This window comes from Astatotilapia calliptera, chromosome 23 (assembly GCF_900246225.1).
Source record: "Astatotilapia calliptera chromosome 23, fAstCal1.2, whole genome shotgun sequence".
Classification (NCBI taxonomy): domain Eukaryota; kingdom Metazoa; phylum Chordata; class Actinopteri; order Cichliformes; family Cichlidae; genus Astatotilapia; species Astatotilapia calliptera.
Window position 1 is genome coordinate 35445950 of NC_039323.1, and position 17401 is coordinate 35463350.

Below are 17401 nucleotides of genomic sequence, written 5' to 3' on the forward strand. Positions count from 1 at the left end.
TTACTTCTTCCATGTGAGGGTGAAGAGGTGACCCTCCTGGATAAGATGGTGAAGGTTTGCTGCGTTTTGGTGAACAGTGTGATAATAAAAACAGGGAAAAATGAAACCTGCTCCTGTTAAATATTCTTAAGTCTTGTGTTGTTAAAATTGCTGTATTTTTTCAAAAGATGCAGTAAATAAAGTAATGTTAGTAGTGGGTGATATCATGTAAACACTCGTGATTTTGTGTAAACATTTTGTCATTTGTAAACTATAAATGACATGGATTCTACATTGTAACTGATGTGATGTTCTATAAGGTGGTTTTAATAAAAAAAAGAGGCAAAAATTAGTTTGTTTCTTTATTCAACTTTTGAACAATGGTACTCAGTCAGTATATATTCAGCAAATGCAAATTATTTATCAGCAGTGCACAACAGGCATAAATCTAGACCCCTAGATAAAACATTATGGGTCATTCCCACAACCCACAGCTTTACTGTGCTCCAGCAAAGTATCCAATAGTAGTGACAACTCCTCCAAAATAGCAGGTGGGATTTTTCTGTTTTGAGGACGGCTCCTTTTACCTTTCAATACGGATGGTCTGTTTATGTTTTGATCAAGAGCCTTTTTTGGGCAGCTGAAGAGGAGAAGTCTCTTATGGCCAACCTCTGGCTGTATCTTGGTCACATTACCCAGCAAAACCCAGTATGCAGGTTCATCTGTAACAGTCCTTGTGCCACGGATCAACACTGTTGCTTCTACATTAAACAGAAGAGCAGTGACATGGCTGCAGGTCTCTGCGACTCCGGCCATACAGGTGCAGTGGGCGGCTTCAACCTTCCCTGTAATGCTCACAGTGACCCATGGCTGCAATGCTGGTTCATTCAGTCTTTGAGAGTGCAGGACCTGAAACACACACAGACAAACTTCATTTAAAGACAAGAACTAATGAGCCAAGGCCGACGTAAATGTGTTTTATCTACTTTATCATAAATGTAACAAAGTGTTTAGAAAGTTAGCACATATATGTAATTTTTCATTTCTTTATGTGTCCATCTATAGAACGCTGCATGTTATATTCTAAATCTGCCTGTTCTCTGTCAGAAACCTGCCTGCAGAAAATGAACCTAAAGTATGTAATGCAAGGATGTAATCACTTTAGAGATGGAGAAAGCATAAAGTGACAATTATGAATCACTTAATATAACATCAATGCACTGAACTCACTATGTTATCCACCTAACAGCCTCCACATGTTCTCACTGTAATTTCCCCCTCATGAATGAATTTATGCTGCACTAATCTGAATGTTTGCAAGGAAATCAAATGCATTTCACACGCAGTACTCGAGCTGACTTACCTTTGTTTGAATGACGACTTGTACGCACTAACTCCATAGACAAGGTACGAGAATATGTCAGGCTACATCAATAGCGGTTGGTCTTCAGGGTTTCTACTCCACGGCCGTATTTCATACGGGTCCACATTTCCAGTGCACACTATTTTCTGCAAGTACCGCTGCTTCGCCTCTGGACGCAATCGGTCTCTATACAGTTCATTCTCTTTTGAGCTGCTTTTAAGCATCTTTCTTGTAGTCATCGTTCCAACACAGTGTGTTTGTTTTGATTTGTAGACCCCAAAAATGGCGCTGCGCTCCCACAATGCATTGCAGCGTGACGTCAACTCCAAAGCCCTATTCACACTTCCTCATCCCTCATCGCCCACCGTTACCAAGAAAGTAGTCCCTGCTAGTGAAATGAACCTTCATGAACCAGAAGGTAATGTCACGGTAGCTTGTAAATGTATTTGTATTGAGAAATGTTCACTGTCCATGTCTCGGACATTAGTTTCACCCTCACGCCACAGTAGCACAAAAGTCATGCTTTTCACTTCATGAGTTTATTCGTCATTATTCTTTTACATTGCAATTAAATTTTAGGATTCTGTTTAGCAAATCACGGGTTTTGCTTAGTTCACTGATCTTAGTTCATTCTATGGCTCCAGCATCTGAACTCCACTGTGACCAATGTGAAAACTTTCCCTCCATTCTAAAAGTGACAATGATGTAATAACTTTTTTAGTTATAAAGTTGTTTTTTTTACAGGCTTCACATTATTAATTCTCCATAATGACAATAACCTCAAACATACAGACAGAGCCATGAAGAATTGTTTCTAGTGACAAGAAGAACAAGGAGTCCTGCAAAAGACAGCATGGTCCCCACAGAGCACTTATATCAACAACATGGAGTCAGTCTGGGATTACATGAAGAGAAAGAAGCAACTCACTCAGACAGTCTAAATCCACAGAAGAAAGTTATTCAAGATGCTTGGAACAACTTACTTGCCAAGTACCTTGAAAAATTATGTGCAAGTGTACCTTGGGGAGATGGTGCTATTTTAAAGGCAAGGGGAGCTCACACCAAATATTGATTTTATTTTATTGTATTCACAGTTTAAAAGTATTCATGCTATTATTTTTGAAAACTTTCTTCCTTAACTTTTAGCTACTAAAACTCACATTTTGCTCAGCAGTGCTTCTAAGTAAACAGCGATAAAGCCTGGGGTGGAGTAGTGGACTGAAGAATGATCGTTTATTAAATCATGCTTTCTGGAGATTTGTCACTGATGGATAGACTTTGAACTCTGGTTGTATTTGTTTATTATGAAGATCATTTGCAAATTGGATCTCTTAAAGTTCCAGAGAAAGCTGTCTCAGACTAACAGGGTGGTGGTGGGGTCAGTTTAATGGCTGCCAGTTCTTTTCATGATCTTCAGAGGGAAGGTTGCCAAGATGACTCCACTGCACAGATCAAACAATAGCTTGGAAGTAACCCAGCTAATTAGAGTAGCTGCTATTGTGCAATTTGCAGTTTGACTTGATCAGATTTAATAGCTCCATTTTAAGTTTTTAACTTTTGAAAGGGGGCCTTTTGTTATGTCTGCTACTCTGTTTATGTTCTTCTGAATTTACTGTTTAGCCATTCTAAATAAGGAAACTCCAAAATAAAAGTCCTACTTGGCATAGTGTGGGGCCAAGTTACAGTTACTGAATTGCTTGGAAGACTTCTGCATTATCAAGCACACAAAGACGATAAAGTTGTACAAAAAGTAAAGCACTAATGAGTAGATTGTAGATGGTGTGGTAATGCCACAAGCAGAGCAAGGGGGTACAGTGAGTTGCAAAACTCGAGGTTAGATCCAATGCCTTGAATGTGGACATCTGCTGCTTTTGCTGTTTTGATTCGTCATTCACAATGAAAGCCATTTAAGCTTGTCCAATGCTTTAACTATGCTTGGTATTTTTTTGAACAACAGGGAGGCTTGTAATAATGAAACCTGCCAGCTGTTGTACATTCAGCATTGAAAAATAAAGGTTTGTTCATGGTGGGCAAGATCTGATCATTACTTCCAAAATTCTCCCATTATTTGTCCACTTCGGACCCCTAATAGAGACACGGGTCACACTGGGCAGTCTTACACTATAGTAAGTGAACCTGCCTTAAATAGATAACACTTTTTTTTTACTTTTAGCACACAGCACTAACTTACTGCTTTTAGGAAAACAGAAAAAAACTGATTAACGCAATACTAATTTTCTGCTTTAAGTAGTATAGTTTAAAAAAAAGGTTTGTGTGTGTGTGTGTATATAAACTGGGTTTTAGAAAACAGTTTTAGTTCTGTATCTCTTTTACTGGAGGAATGCATTATTATTCAATCAGTATAAGCATTCTGAACATCATAAAATATATACAATTTATCTTGGTTATTACATAAATGCATGCTGCACCAGCTCATTGAAAGTACTTTTTCAGAATGCCATACTTTTCTATTATGCATACCTAGATACATAAAATATTTGTATTCTTTTACTATGACTTTCTCTCTGAACTTTCAGGATAAGTGCTACATCACAGGCAGCACAAAATGTAAAGACTATTAACTAAGATGGCCACTGTTAGTGTCAGTGTCTTTTCTCCAAATACTTTTTAACAAGCTTCCCAAAGACCTGTAAAACAATATGACATTGTTAGGAGACACATATGGTGAGAACAGACAGAGCTGTGGATAAACAAGCTCAATGCCATGCTCCAGGCTAAGTAGAAAAAAGATCAGAGCTACAGGGGATTTGACAAAGGAAAATTCTAAATAAAGCAGTTAAAAAGTGTTTTGGGGTTTGCCTCTTCTGTTTTGTAACTTTTTTGCTATGTTTAGCCATTATTGATTATTGACAGTAAAAAATATTGGAAGGAACGCCACAGGACAGACCTTCAAACTCCTAGCATCTACAAGATAGATGGGCAGCATTTTTCTTCATATATTTTCAGTTCCTTGGTGATGCATACTACACGATGTACCTTTTTTATTGCTCATCTGGTCTTATTATGCATAAGCTGAACATGACCTGCAAAGCCAATCATAATAGTATTAATTACTCAGTTTCCCACTGTTGAATGCAAAACTCAGTTTACTGTTTAAAACTTTTTCCACAGATACAAAATCTGGAAAGCGCAGGTGTGAGTGTTAGTTCAGGCAGTGAGCCTTCAGCTATCAATTCAATTTTATGTATATAGTGCCAATACACAACAAGGGTTGCCTGAAGGTGCTTTATTTTCGAAGATAAAGAGAGAAGACCAATAATCAAACTGTCCCCTGGAGCAAGGACTTGGTAACACTTGAGCAGTGAGGCTTCTGTCGCATGTGGTTGGAGGGGCAAGGAGATCACAACCCTTCCCTGTGGAACCAGCTTCTAATTTGGGGTGAGGAGAAAGGTAAGGTCTCTGCTTTTAAGATATTTTAAAAACTTTTCCTTTGTTAAAGCCTATGATCAGGGCTCAATCAGGTGATTCTGAAAGGCTAGGATTGCTGGAGGATTTATTATGCAAATAGTACTCATCAGCTCCCGTCTTTTTACTCCCAATGGATTTATATGCAACTATCTCATGTCATTAATTTTTATGTACTCTCTTTCAGTTTGTGGGTGTTTTTTGTATCCTATGTGCTTATCATTGGCTTCCCCTCCCCATGCCTTGTTCTGATGGGAGATCTTTTCCTGTTAAACAGAAAGATCAATTCTTCCTCCCTACTGTTGCCAACTAATTGCTCATTAGAGATTTTCAGATTGTTAGCATTATCTTTCTAATACTGTAGGTGAGGAAAATGTTTTTAACTGGCACTTTACAAGTAAAATTTAATTTAAATGACTATTACTCTGAAGGTTGGGGTTAAAATTAGTATATTCCATCCATCAATCTATCTTCTACTGCTTATCCAGGGCTGGGTTGTTGGGGCAGCAAAGAAGGCCAGACCTTCCTCTCCCCAATCACCTTTTCAGGCTCATCTCGGCAAATACTAAGGTGTTCCCTGGCCAGCCAAGAGGTGTAATCTCTCCAGCTTGTTCTGAGCACACCCCTGGGCCTCCTCCCAGTACAACATACCTGGAACATCTAACCCAGCAGGTATCCTAGTCAGATTCCTGAACCACCTCAACTGGCTCCTTTCGATGTGGAAGCGTGCTTGGACTTCCTCCTGAATTCCTCCTAAACATCAGCAAGACTAAGGAGCTGATCGTGGACTTCACTACAAAGCAGGCGAGGAATTACAAACCCCTCATCATCAGTGGCACGCCAGTGGAGAGAGTGGACAGTTTCCGATACCTGGGTGTCCACATCACTCAGGACCTGTCATGGTCCTGTCACATCAACACCCTGGTTAAGAAAGCCCGTCAGCGTCTCTTCTTCCTCAGAAGACTTAGAGACTTCCATCTGCCACTGAAGGTGCTCAAGAACTTCTACTCCTGCACCATCGAGAGCGTCCTGACGTCAAACATCTGCACCTGGTTTGGGAACAGCACCAAGCAGGACAGACGAGATCTGCAAAGGGTGGTGCGCTCGGCAGAACGCATCATTCAATCAGAGCTCCCTGACCTGCTGTCCATCTACACCAAGCGGTGCAAGTCCAAAGCTAGGAAGATTATGATGGACCTCTCCCATCCCAACAATGGACTCTTCTCACTGTTGAGGTCTGGGAAGCGCTTCCGCTCCCTTAAGGCCAAAACAGAGAGAATGAAGAGGAGCTTCTTCCCCCAGGCTATTCGGGGCCTGAACCAGGTGTAGGACTGGACTCTCCCAAACACGTCACTATAAGACTGGACTCTCACACACGTCACCACACGCACCACCACACATTTCCTATAATCCTATAATTTATATAATTTATAATCCTTATCTTTATAATCTCTTCTGCTATTTGCACATTCTTTACTGTAAATTCCTAAGTTAATTTGTAAATTTTTGTAGTAAATTGTAAATATTGTAAAACTTTTCTTCTGTCATTTAATGGTCAGGCATTGTACAGCTACAAGCATTTCACCCCCATGTCATAGTGTGTATGGTTGTGTGTGTGTGACAAATAAAATTTGAATTTGAATTTGAATTGTTGAACTCCTCACAACATTTCTAAAGGAGAGGCCAGCCCTGACTGACTCTCTCCTTTCAGTTATTGTGATATGACCAGTGTTGGGTAAGTTACTTTAAATTAGTAACTTAGTTACATTACTAGTTACTTCTATCAAAAGTAACTCAGTTACTTCAAGTTACTTGTTACTTTCAAAGCAACTAGTTACTAGGGAAAGTAACTTTGGTTTTACTCAAAATTCTCTTGTCAATGTGTTGCTTCCGTAACTGGATACCCAGCAAGATTGCCAGTCTTCTAGCTTGCTTACTTGCCACAAGTGCACTGTGCCACCTACCAATAGAAAGGAAAAAATAATGTGCACATTTCCATGAGAGAAATCCCACGACTGGACCGTCGTTGACCGCCACCATGATTCTAGCCTACGTCACGGCGTCATGGGCGCTTTTTACATCCAACACAAAAACTGCAGTCGTGGTGCTTTGATTGTACTCAGAACTCGGAAATTCTGCCTTCCGAATAGGAAGATGTAGGTAACACCAGACTGCAGATGACCTGCATACAGGGCTGGACTGGGACAAAAAATCGGCCCAGGCATTTTGACTAGAGCCCACCATTATAGGAAAAATCATAAAGCCGTTGAATGAAAACAAACGCTGTTGTGACAGTGATGTACAGGGTGGGCCATTTATATGGATACACCGTAATAAAATGGGAATGGTTGGTGATATTAAAGTCCTGTTTGTGGCACATTAGTGTATGTGAGGGTCAAACTCCTCAAGATGGGTGGTGACCATGGTGGCCATTTAGAAGTCGGCCATCTTGGATACAACTTTTGTTTTTTTCAATAGGAAAAGGGCCATGTGACACGTCAAACTTATTGGTAATGTCACAAGAAAAACAATGGTGTGCTTGGTTTCAACGTAACTTTATTCTTTCATGAGTTATTTACAAGTTTCTGACCACGTATAAAATGTGTTCAATGTGCTGCTCATTGTGTTGGATTGTCAATTCAACCCACTTTTCCCACTATTCACACACTGATAGCAACACTGCAGGAGAAATGCCAGCACAGGCATCCAGTATCCATAGTTTCAGGTGCTGCACATCTAATATGTTCACACCATAGACAATTGCCTTCAGATGACCCCAAAGATAAAAGTCTAAGGGGGTCCGATTGGGAGACCTTGGGGGCCATTCAACTGGCCCACGACAACCAATCCACTTTCCAGGAAACTGTTTATCTAGGAATGCTTGGACCTGGGACCCATAATGTGGTGGTGCACCATCTTGCTGTTGAAACCAAGCACACCATTGTTTTTCTTGTGACATTACCAATAAGTTTGATGTGTCACATGGCCCTCTTCCTATTGAAAAAAACAAAAGTTGAATCCAAGATGGCTGACTCTTAAATGGCTACCATGGTCACCAGCCATCTTGAGAAGGTTGCCCCCTCACATATAACTAATGTGCCACAAACAGGACTTTAATATCACCAACCATTCCCATCTTATTACGGTGTATCCATATAAATGACCCACCCCGTGTACTGTTTTGATGGTATATATGTATCAATCTATCAATCGTTTGTAGTAAGATTCAGATAATTCTTTTTTAAAAGCTAGACATTTTAAATGAGAATAAGAAAGAAAAGTATTTCTTTGTGCCCCCTTTTCCCTCTTAATGCCCTACCTGGCCCCCCTGGCAAAACTTTGCTAGACGCGCCCCTGCACAGTTACCAGCTGTCAGTTACATAAAAAAAGGATCCTGGTGTTATTTGTCTCTCAGAAACAGTTCATAACTTCCCTTCAACTCATTCATGTCACGTAAAAGGTAAACCGGTTTCTCCATCACCTGTTCAGCTCTGATGATTCAGTAAGGACATCTCCTGGTTTCATCTTCATGTTTCCCACTCACCAGATAACCAAACCGATATCATGACCAGCAGCTTTTACGGCTGTGGCTCCAGCATACATCAGCTGATACTAGAAAGTAATATTAAATAAATTCTAAAAAAAAGCTGATCAAGCTTAAACGTGCTGCTGTTGTTTAACGCGACCTCCACTGGTTCCTTCTTACTGGCGCAAAGTGAGCAATAAACAAACAAGAGAGACGGGACTTGCGACAGAAAAGCCGATCAGCTGATCATTGGAGGAGGAGAGAATCAGAGAAGAAGAGGCGGCTGTGCAGCAATGACACAGAATAACTCCAGCTTTGTGTCTTTTTCATTGTAGCTGAAGTAGCAGAAACAAAAAAATCTAATATGCCCAACTCATTTAAGCTGCATTAAAATTGCAGTGAGAGAGGGATGGATTAGGGCTGAGGAGAGCTGTACACTGAGGTCATCTGGGGTCAGTGGAACCCTAATACATGCTCCAAATAAGCTTAAGTAATCAATTGGCCTTTAGACCTCTGTAGAATACAGCAACAAATGGGCCCTTAGCTTCACAAAGAGCAAAAATGTTAGATTATCGGCTTGCAGCCACTTCGTTCTTTTCAGGAGAAAACAAGGACTTCAGAATCTTAAATCAATAGTTAATTATCTTTCACATAAACATAAATACAGTTCTAGTTATCGACAGCAACAGCACTCAACCAAAGTCAGTCTGCTGTGCTTTTCCTTACAAGTATTTTTCATTGTCACTTTTATTGTTCTTAAGAAGGCAAGGTTAAGCTTGTGTGTGCATCTCAGTATATGTTAGTCTCTTACTAAATATCTGATTCAGTGGCAAGTACAGCATTGAAATCTAAGTGGTTATAAACACATCATGTCTTTAATGTTTCCCTGAGTGGAATCTAGTACAAAGCCGAGTGTAGTATCTGACTTTATCATGTACAATGATTACATGCAGCACTGAAAAAGAAATCAATCTATCTGCTGTGAACAGTGCTCCAGCATGTTCCACTTAAGTTTTATTTATTTGTTGGAAGCAATGCATGATTTTTCAAGTTTATTTGTTTATTCTCAATCTGATTACATCAGATTTAAATTAAACATATTTTCAGTTAATTTCCTTTTTACAGTTTTTCAATAGGAAAAAAATACATGTGGAAGTCAATGGATTGTGCATGTATTTTACACAGTAGCACACCTTTCTGTGGAAATATTTGTAGATGCATGTATATCAGCGTTAAATTATTGCATTACTATAAACTGCATTTTTAGAAAATTTGGGTAAAGCAATTTTGTAAAAGTTCTTGTGTTTTGTTTACATCCCTTTAAGGGTCTATTGCAGTTTAGGGCTTGGTTTTTGGGACTCAATTACATTAGGGTTTTGGTAAAGGCAAGTTTTTGCAATCTTGGGAGTAGGATTTCAAACAAAAATGTATAATAGTTCTACATTCTTGAAATACATTTGTCATTGCATAAAAAATCAAAGACTAGTTTTGAATGTTAAATGACTTTACTCAATTAATAAATTATCCATATACACAGGAATGAATAACTGCTGTCATTACATGTGTATTTAAACAGCAGGAGCCTTCAGTTAACTAAACATCAAAAGTATTTTACATCTTTAAGCTTCAACCAATGTGCTTAGCTTTAAAAATACCCTTACTATCACTACCCCATACATTCTATTTTCAGCAGTTAAAATAATATGGCGTAATTTTTGTGCCACTATTCTGAGCACACCCAAAAAAAGAAAATTTGCACATGCAAGTGTTGCACTTTGGGAAGAAATTTATTTTAAGCGAAGAAAAGCTAAATTTGATTGAACAAAATTCATTGCTGCATGCAAAAAGTGTATTTCAGTGTTTGCTATTACAGGGAGTGCAGAATTATTAGGCAAATGAGTATTTTGGCCACATCATCCTCTTCATGCAAGTTGTCTTACTCCAAGCTGTATAGGCTCGAAAGCCTACTACCAATTAAGCATATTAGGTGATGTGCATCTCTGTAATGAGAAGGGGTGTGGTCTAATCACATCAACACCCTATATCAGGTGTGCATAATTATTAGGCAACGTCCTTTCCTTTGGCAAAATGGGTCAAAAGAAGGACTTGACAGGCTCAGAAAAGTCAAAAACAGTGAGATATCTTGCAGAGGGATGCAGCAGTCTCAAAATTGCAAAGCTTCTGAAACGTGATCATCGAACAATCAAGCATTTCATTCAAAATAGTCAACAGGGTCGCAAGAAGCGTGTGGAAAAACCAAGGCGCAAAATAACTGCCCATGAACTGAGAAAAGTCAAGCGTGCAGCTGCCAAGATGCCACTTGCCACCAGTTTGGCCATATTTCAGAGCTGCAACATCACTGGAGTGCCCAAAAGCACAAGGTGTGCAATGCTCAGAGACATGGCCAAGGTAAGAAAGGCTGAAAGACGACCACCACTGAACAAGACACACAAGCTGAAACGTCAAGACTGGGCCAAGAAATGACTCAAGACTGATTTTTCTAAGGTTTTATGGACTGATGAAATGAGAGTGAGTCTTGATGAGCCAGATGGATGGGCCCGTGGCTGGATTGGTAAAGGGCAGAGAGCTCCAGTCCGACTCAGACGCCAGCAAGGTGGAGGTGGAGTACTGGTTTGGGCTGGTATCATCAAAGATGAGCTTGTGGGGCCTTTTCGGGTTGAGGATGGAGTCAAGCTCAACTCCCAGTCCTACTGCCAGTTTCTGGAAGACACCTTCTTCAAGCAGTGGTACAGGAAGAAGTCTGCATCCTTCAAGAAAAACATGATTTTCATGCAGGACAATGCTCCATCACACGCGTCCAAGTACTCCACAGCGTGGCTGGCAAGAAAGGGTATAAAAGAAGAAAAACTAATGACATGGCCACCTTGTTCACCTGATCTGAACCCCATTGAGAACCTGTGGTCCATCATCAAATGTGAGATTTACAAGGAGGGAAAACAGTACACCTCTCTGAACAGTGTCTGGGAGGCTGTGGTTGCTGCTGCACGCAATGTTGATGGTGAACAGATCAAAACACTGACAGAATCCATGGATGGCAGGCTTTTGAGTGTCCTTGCAAAGAAAGGTGGCTATATTGGTCGCTGATTTGTTTTTGTTTTGTTTTTGAATGTCAGAAATGTATATTTGTGAATGTGGAGATGTTATATTGGCTTCACTGGTAAAAATAAATAATTGAAATGGGTATATATTTGTTTTTTGTTAAGTTGCCTAATAATTGTCACCTGCACACACAGATATCCCCCTAAAATAGCTAAAACTAAAAACAAACTAAAAAAAACTTCCAAAAACATTCAGCTTTGATATTAATGAGTTTTTTGGGTTCATTGAGAACATGGTTGTTGTTCAATCACAGACTTGGATGCAAAAAAAAATCTGATTGGCTGTTTTGGTCTCCAGTCAGCTCGAAATGACGAAATGCAATATCCCAGAATGCATTTCGTGCAAAACTCAAATGAGGCAGTGGCGGAGGAGCAGTAGTGATGGGATTTCCGGCTCTTTCGGCTCCAAACCGGCTTTTTAGGTCGTTTTGTTGCTTTAGTTAATTTATTATTAACAACAATATAAAATTATGCACAAAAGGAATTACTAATGTAAAAAAAAAGTGGTTTTATTTATATATGTTTATATATAAATATATACGGTGGTCCCTAGAGACAAAGCACGTACAAACTTCAAAACACATTTCTAGCATTAACTGAACTTCCAAAACAGCTACCTAGATCACTTAAATTACACATTGAAAGCATATGTTTTGTTTGTATATTTACACACAAGCACTCATATATATTCAAACAATTCAAAAAAATGTTCATTTACCTGTTACTACCACACACCAAATCTGGTCGTTGGTACTTCCTGGCTTGTGTAGCCACTAGGTAACGAAAGCTCAACACTGCGCCCAGCATCCTGGAGCACTTCTGTTGTCTTTTGAACGTGCTTTGGAGTTTTTACGTGTTTTGGAGTTTGTACGTGCTTCAGAGTTCGGACGTGTTTGAAGTTTGTACGTGCTTTGTCTCTAGGGGCCACCGTAAATATACTTTTATTTATTCACTCCACATAAAATGTAATAAATAAATCATATAATACAAAAACCAACTATTCACATTTTGGCATTTAACTATTTAAATTTTCAGCTTTTTCCTTTTAAACCAATTTAAAGTGAAACAACACAAAACACTGCAAACCACAACACAATTAAATATAAATGAAAATATGAAAACAAAAAGAACATGCACATTCTCTGTCATATGGGTCTGCATGAATAAACTTTCTGTATCCTTTATCATCCTCAACTGAAAATAGTTGTGGATGATTACTATACCTTTCTAATGAGACGTTGTTGTCCCTGGCTCTCTTTCTCTCTCTTTCCCTCCCGCTCTGTTCCTGTGCTACTGCGAGTGTAACTACCGCCCCTCCCCCTCTGGGAAGAGGGGGGAGCGGAAAAAAAGTGCAAGCGAGAGAGGGTCGAGAAAAAGAAAAAAACCCCCAAGGCTGGCATTAAGGAGCGGGCTCGTGATAAGGAGTCGGCTCGCGTCGTTCAAGTCAAAGACCCAGCTCTAAGAGCCATTTTGTTCGCGACTGACACATCACTAGAATGCATAGTGGCGATTTGTTTATTGCCCACTTTGCGCCAGAAAGAACATCAGCTGATACTAGAAAGCGATATTAAATAAATTCCAACAACAGCTGACCAAGCTTAAACGTGCTGATGCTGTTGTTTAGCGCAATATCCGCTGGTTGCCTCTTTCTGGTGCAAAGTGGTTGATAAACAAACAAGAGCAGGTTTACAGTGTGTGAATGTGTGTGTGAATGGGTGGATGACTGGTTGTGTAAAGCGCTTTGGGGTCCTTAGGGACTAGAAAAGCGCTATACAATACAGGCCATTTACCATATCTGAAGTTTACACAGCACCATTCTCGCCTGAAAATATCTTTAAAAGTTTATTTTGTGACCCAGAAAGAGTAATATTTCAAACTCCGCCACTCTGTGTTCCTCCGCCACTGCCTCGTTTGAGTTTTGGAAGAAATGCATTCTGGGATATTACATTTTGTCATTTCAAGCTGATTGGAGACCAAAACAGCAAATCTGATTTTTTTTTTTGCATCTAAGTCTGTGATTGGATGGTTTTGTGTCACAAATATAACGGTGTACAGAAAGAGTTGAACGCACGGGCAGAAAGAGAGAGCACAAGCAACAGAAATGCAAAAACTGATCGAGAGGGGCTGCTATTGTGTGTGTGTGTGTGTGTATGGATAATAGCAAACACTGAACTAACCTGACTCTCAACATCAGCAAAACTAGAGAGATGATAGTGGACTACCGGAAACGACCAGTCAGAGAACACCAGCCCATCCACATCAACGGTGTCAAGGTCGAAAGTGTCAGCAGCTTCAAGTTCCTTGGAGTCAACATCACAGAGGACTTCTCCTGGACCCTTCACACAGACACTGCTATCAGGAAAGCTCGCCAGCGGCTTTATTTCCTGAGGAGGTTGAGGAAGTTTGGCATGAACGCCAACATCACCTCAAGTTTTTACAGGTGTGCAATTGAGAGCTTGCTGACGAGCTGCATCACAGTTTGGTACGGAAGCTGCTCTGCCAGCAGCCGTAAATCACTACAGAGGGTGGTGCAAGCAGCAGAGCACATCACTGGCACGAGGCTTCCTGCCACTCAGGACATTTATCTCCAGCAATACCTCCGTAAAGCACACAGCATCCTCAAGGACCACAGCCACCCAGCACATCAGCTGTTCTCCTTGATACCATCTGGCAGACGTTACAACAGTCTGTCTGCTCGGACTACAAGACTCAAAAACAGTTTTTACCACCAAGCCATACGACACCTCAACCACAACACTTAAACATACACAACACAGTCCACAGGACGCACTCAGAAGCTACCTGCAGCTTCACAAGTACTCTGTTTAATCTGCACTGGTCACTCCACTTTATTGTTATTGATATTTATATTTAAAAGTGCAATACTGTAATTTTCTGCTGCTCATTCCTGTGCAATATCCCATCTGCCCTCCCGTAATATTTCTTTTGAAGATTTTCTTATTTAATCACTAGTGAACATATATTTATATTTATAGATACATATATATTTAGTCATCTTTTCTCTTTTACCACGTTTCTCTAATATTTTGCTCCTTACTATTTTTCTATTTTTTATTACTTTACTTTATTTTATTATATTTTATTACATTTTCTTCTACTGTATCATGCTGCTGAGTGACTGCTGCTCGTCAAACACATTTCATTGCAATGTTGACCCTATAAAACTGAAAACTGAAATACATTTTTTGCACGCATCAATGAATTTTGTTCACTCAAATTTAGCTTTTCTTCACTCAAAAAATAAATTTCTTCTCAAAATGCAACACTTGCAAAAATAACACCATAAAATAATACATTATTGATATGTTCATGTCTTGAAATGATGATAATAATAATATATATTTGTTTTCGAAATGTTGAAGCTCTTTCTTCAGTAAAAAAAAAAAAATACAAAATCATATTTCAACAAACAAAACATACATTTTATTACATGAATATAGTAAGTATTCAACACCTCACATTGGAAGCTGCAGTTACTTCCAAAGAGGCTTATGAAGCACCAGTGTTTTTGAATATCTTTCCATGAGCTTGGCACATCCAGAAATTTGGATTTTGTCCCATCATTGTTTGCAGATTTGCTCAGCCTATAATCTGCTATTGTGGAGTCCTCCCTTTCAAGAACCTTCAGATTGTTTTGAGGCCACTGCAGTGTTGATGTTTGCTGTCAGAGGTTAACAGCTGAGATATTTGGTTCAAAGATTGAGATCCTACAAGGTTATCGCTGTTTAAGAACTTTTGCAATGTTGGCTCCATCTATTCTTCCCTTGCATTCTGTAACTGAAAAGCTTACCACTAGACTGATTGAACCACTGTCGTAGAGTTAGTGTACACAGTCCCATCCAAACACACCAACAACTGTGAACCCCCCCCCACTCAATGAGTATATAACTTAGGAACAACTTGTTAGACAATGTGGGCGTGGTTTCATACCACAGATAGTCCTCCATTGTATGACCAAGATTTACGAAACAGACTTTTTTTCTTTTTTAATTCAATGTGACCCAAAACAAGTGAGTCAGCCCATAGTCCGAGCAAGAACTGTTTACAGATATTAGAAAATCAATTTTCTCATAGACTTCTAGAGGAAAAGAAGGCTTTCTGTAACCACAACTATCGCCATCTGCTGGCAAAATGTAGGTGGTTAGACGCTTGTGCATTGGCTTCCTTTTCCTTAACTGGAAGCTACATCCATGTTTTATTGTCTACAAACTCTGTCCAGAGGCATACCAACAACACCTACAACAAGTATACATGTTATGCACCTAAAACAACATAAAAGCTGGCCAAAAAGGGAAGGTACAGAGCTTCTTCCAGACCATGCATAAGTTTAAGGGTTGAACCAAAAGGTAAATGAAGTTGTATTTTGAACTGTGGCTCATGCAAAGACACTCCAGTACAGTCAAATAATGACATTAAGCTAATATCCTCAACAATTTCAGTAAATCATCTAATCAGCTTTAGTGAGTTTCAGAACAAAAAGACTCATCAACAATGACATAACACCTACCCAAAAAGTAAGTGAAAAAAGTCAATATTGAAAATAAATCATAAATAAATATTTTTTAAAAATACATTACAGTCTCCTTAGCCTACGAGAAATTTCTGTGCATTTATTAACCTTAAAGAAAACAGAAAAAAGCCAAGCCAACAAGCTTTTGATACCTTTTCTGGTGTCCTCATGTGAGCTCCTACTTAATTGGGTAGCTCGCAGACACCCCTGACTGCTGATGCCTCTTGCTTCTTCTACACTTTTCCAGCGTCTGCTCATGGGCTCAGCTCTCTTTGATCCCTTAGGGCTGTTTGCAGTGATCACTCCCTGTGCTCTTATCTTCTTCACGGTATGTTTTTAGAAGAAGTGAAAAAAGCTTACGCTGAAGTAAACTGCATTTTAACATCTCTCAATAATATTTATTTTCTGTTTAATATACCAGGTGACTATGTTCACTGTCTTTTGTCATCATCAACTTTGTTAGATGTCACATTTGCATGGCAGCCACTCAAATGCATCTAATTAACAACCAGTGCTGTGAACTTTATCTGCACTCAAAGAGACAGTGGGATATCCAAACACCTTTCATTTGGAGCAATTCCTTTTAAACATTAGAAAATTAATTTGATCCTCAACACATCACAACACAACCTGCAGGAATGCTGATCATTAATCATGTTGCACTTTTAAGTTTAGTTGAAAAGAAGACGCCAATGTAGACACAGGAAACACCATCAGGTAGGATATACACACGGTAACTTTATTGAACTAGCTTGTGGTGAAACAGAAGGTAGCAAGGTTCCCTTGCGCTATAAATATGAACACCAGAAGAGTTGAAGTAAAAGCAAACCGAATCAATAAACTAAAAGGGAAAAACCAGGTCAGAAGAAGCACAGAACATGGCAGTTGGGATAGACTACAGCGCCCTCTTCTTCTTGTTCTTGGTCCCCCCCCCATGTCATCCCGAATCCTTAAAATGCCTCTGGGGTGTGTGGGGTGGAATATTGACGATATATTTCACCCAGCGCTAACAGTAAACACATAGAAATGCAGTTTCTGTTCATGTATATATATGTACTACTGTTATTAAACTTATACATGTACATGTTAATATAAAGGCATTTAGAGTGGCAGTAAATTTGCAGACTGTAAACTTGAAGGCAACACTTTCCTTTTTACCTATTAATGGGACTAGTAGGGAAATGCTGGAGACTGGAGTTTGGTTCTGTGGCATTAGGTAATGTATAATTTCTTGAATATGCGTATGTGCTTTAATTGAGTGGTATTTTACACAGTTACCTGGGGATATATTCATTAAGGGAAAGTCTGCCCAGTGAATAAATGACTTAAGATTTTCTACTTTTAAAAAAGATAGAGTAAAGAATTTGCTCACCAGCACTTGTGGCACATCAAAAACATTGCCCCAAAGGCTTGAGCAAGCTTGATGAAGCATTACAAGACATGTTGTTTGGTCTTTC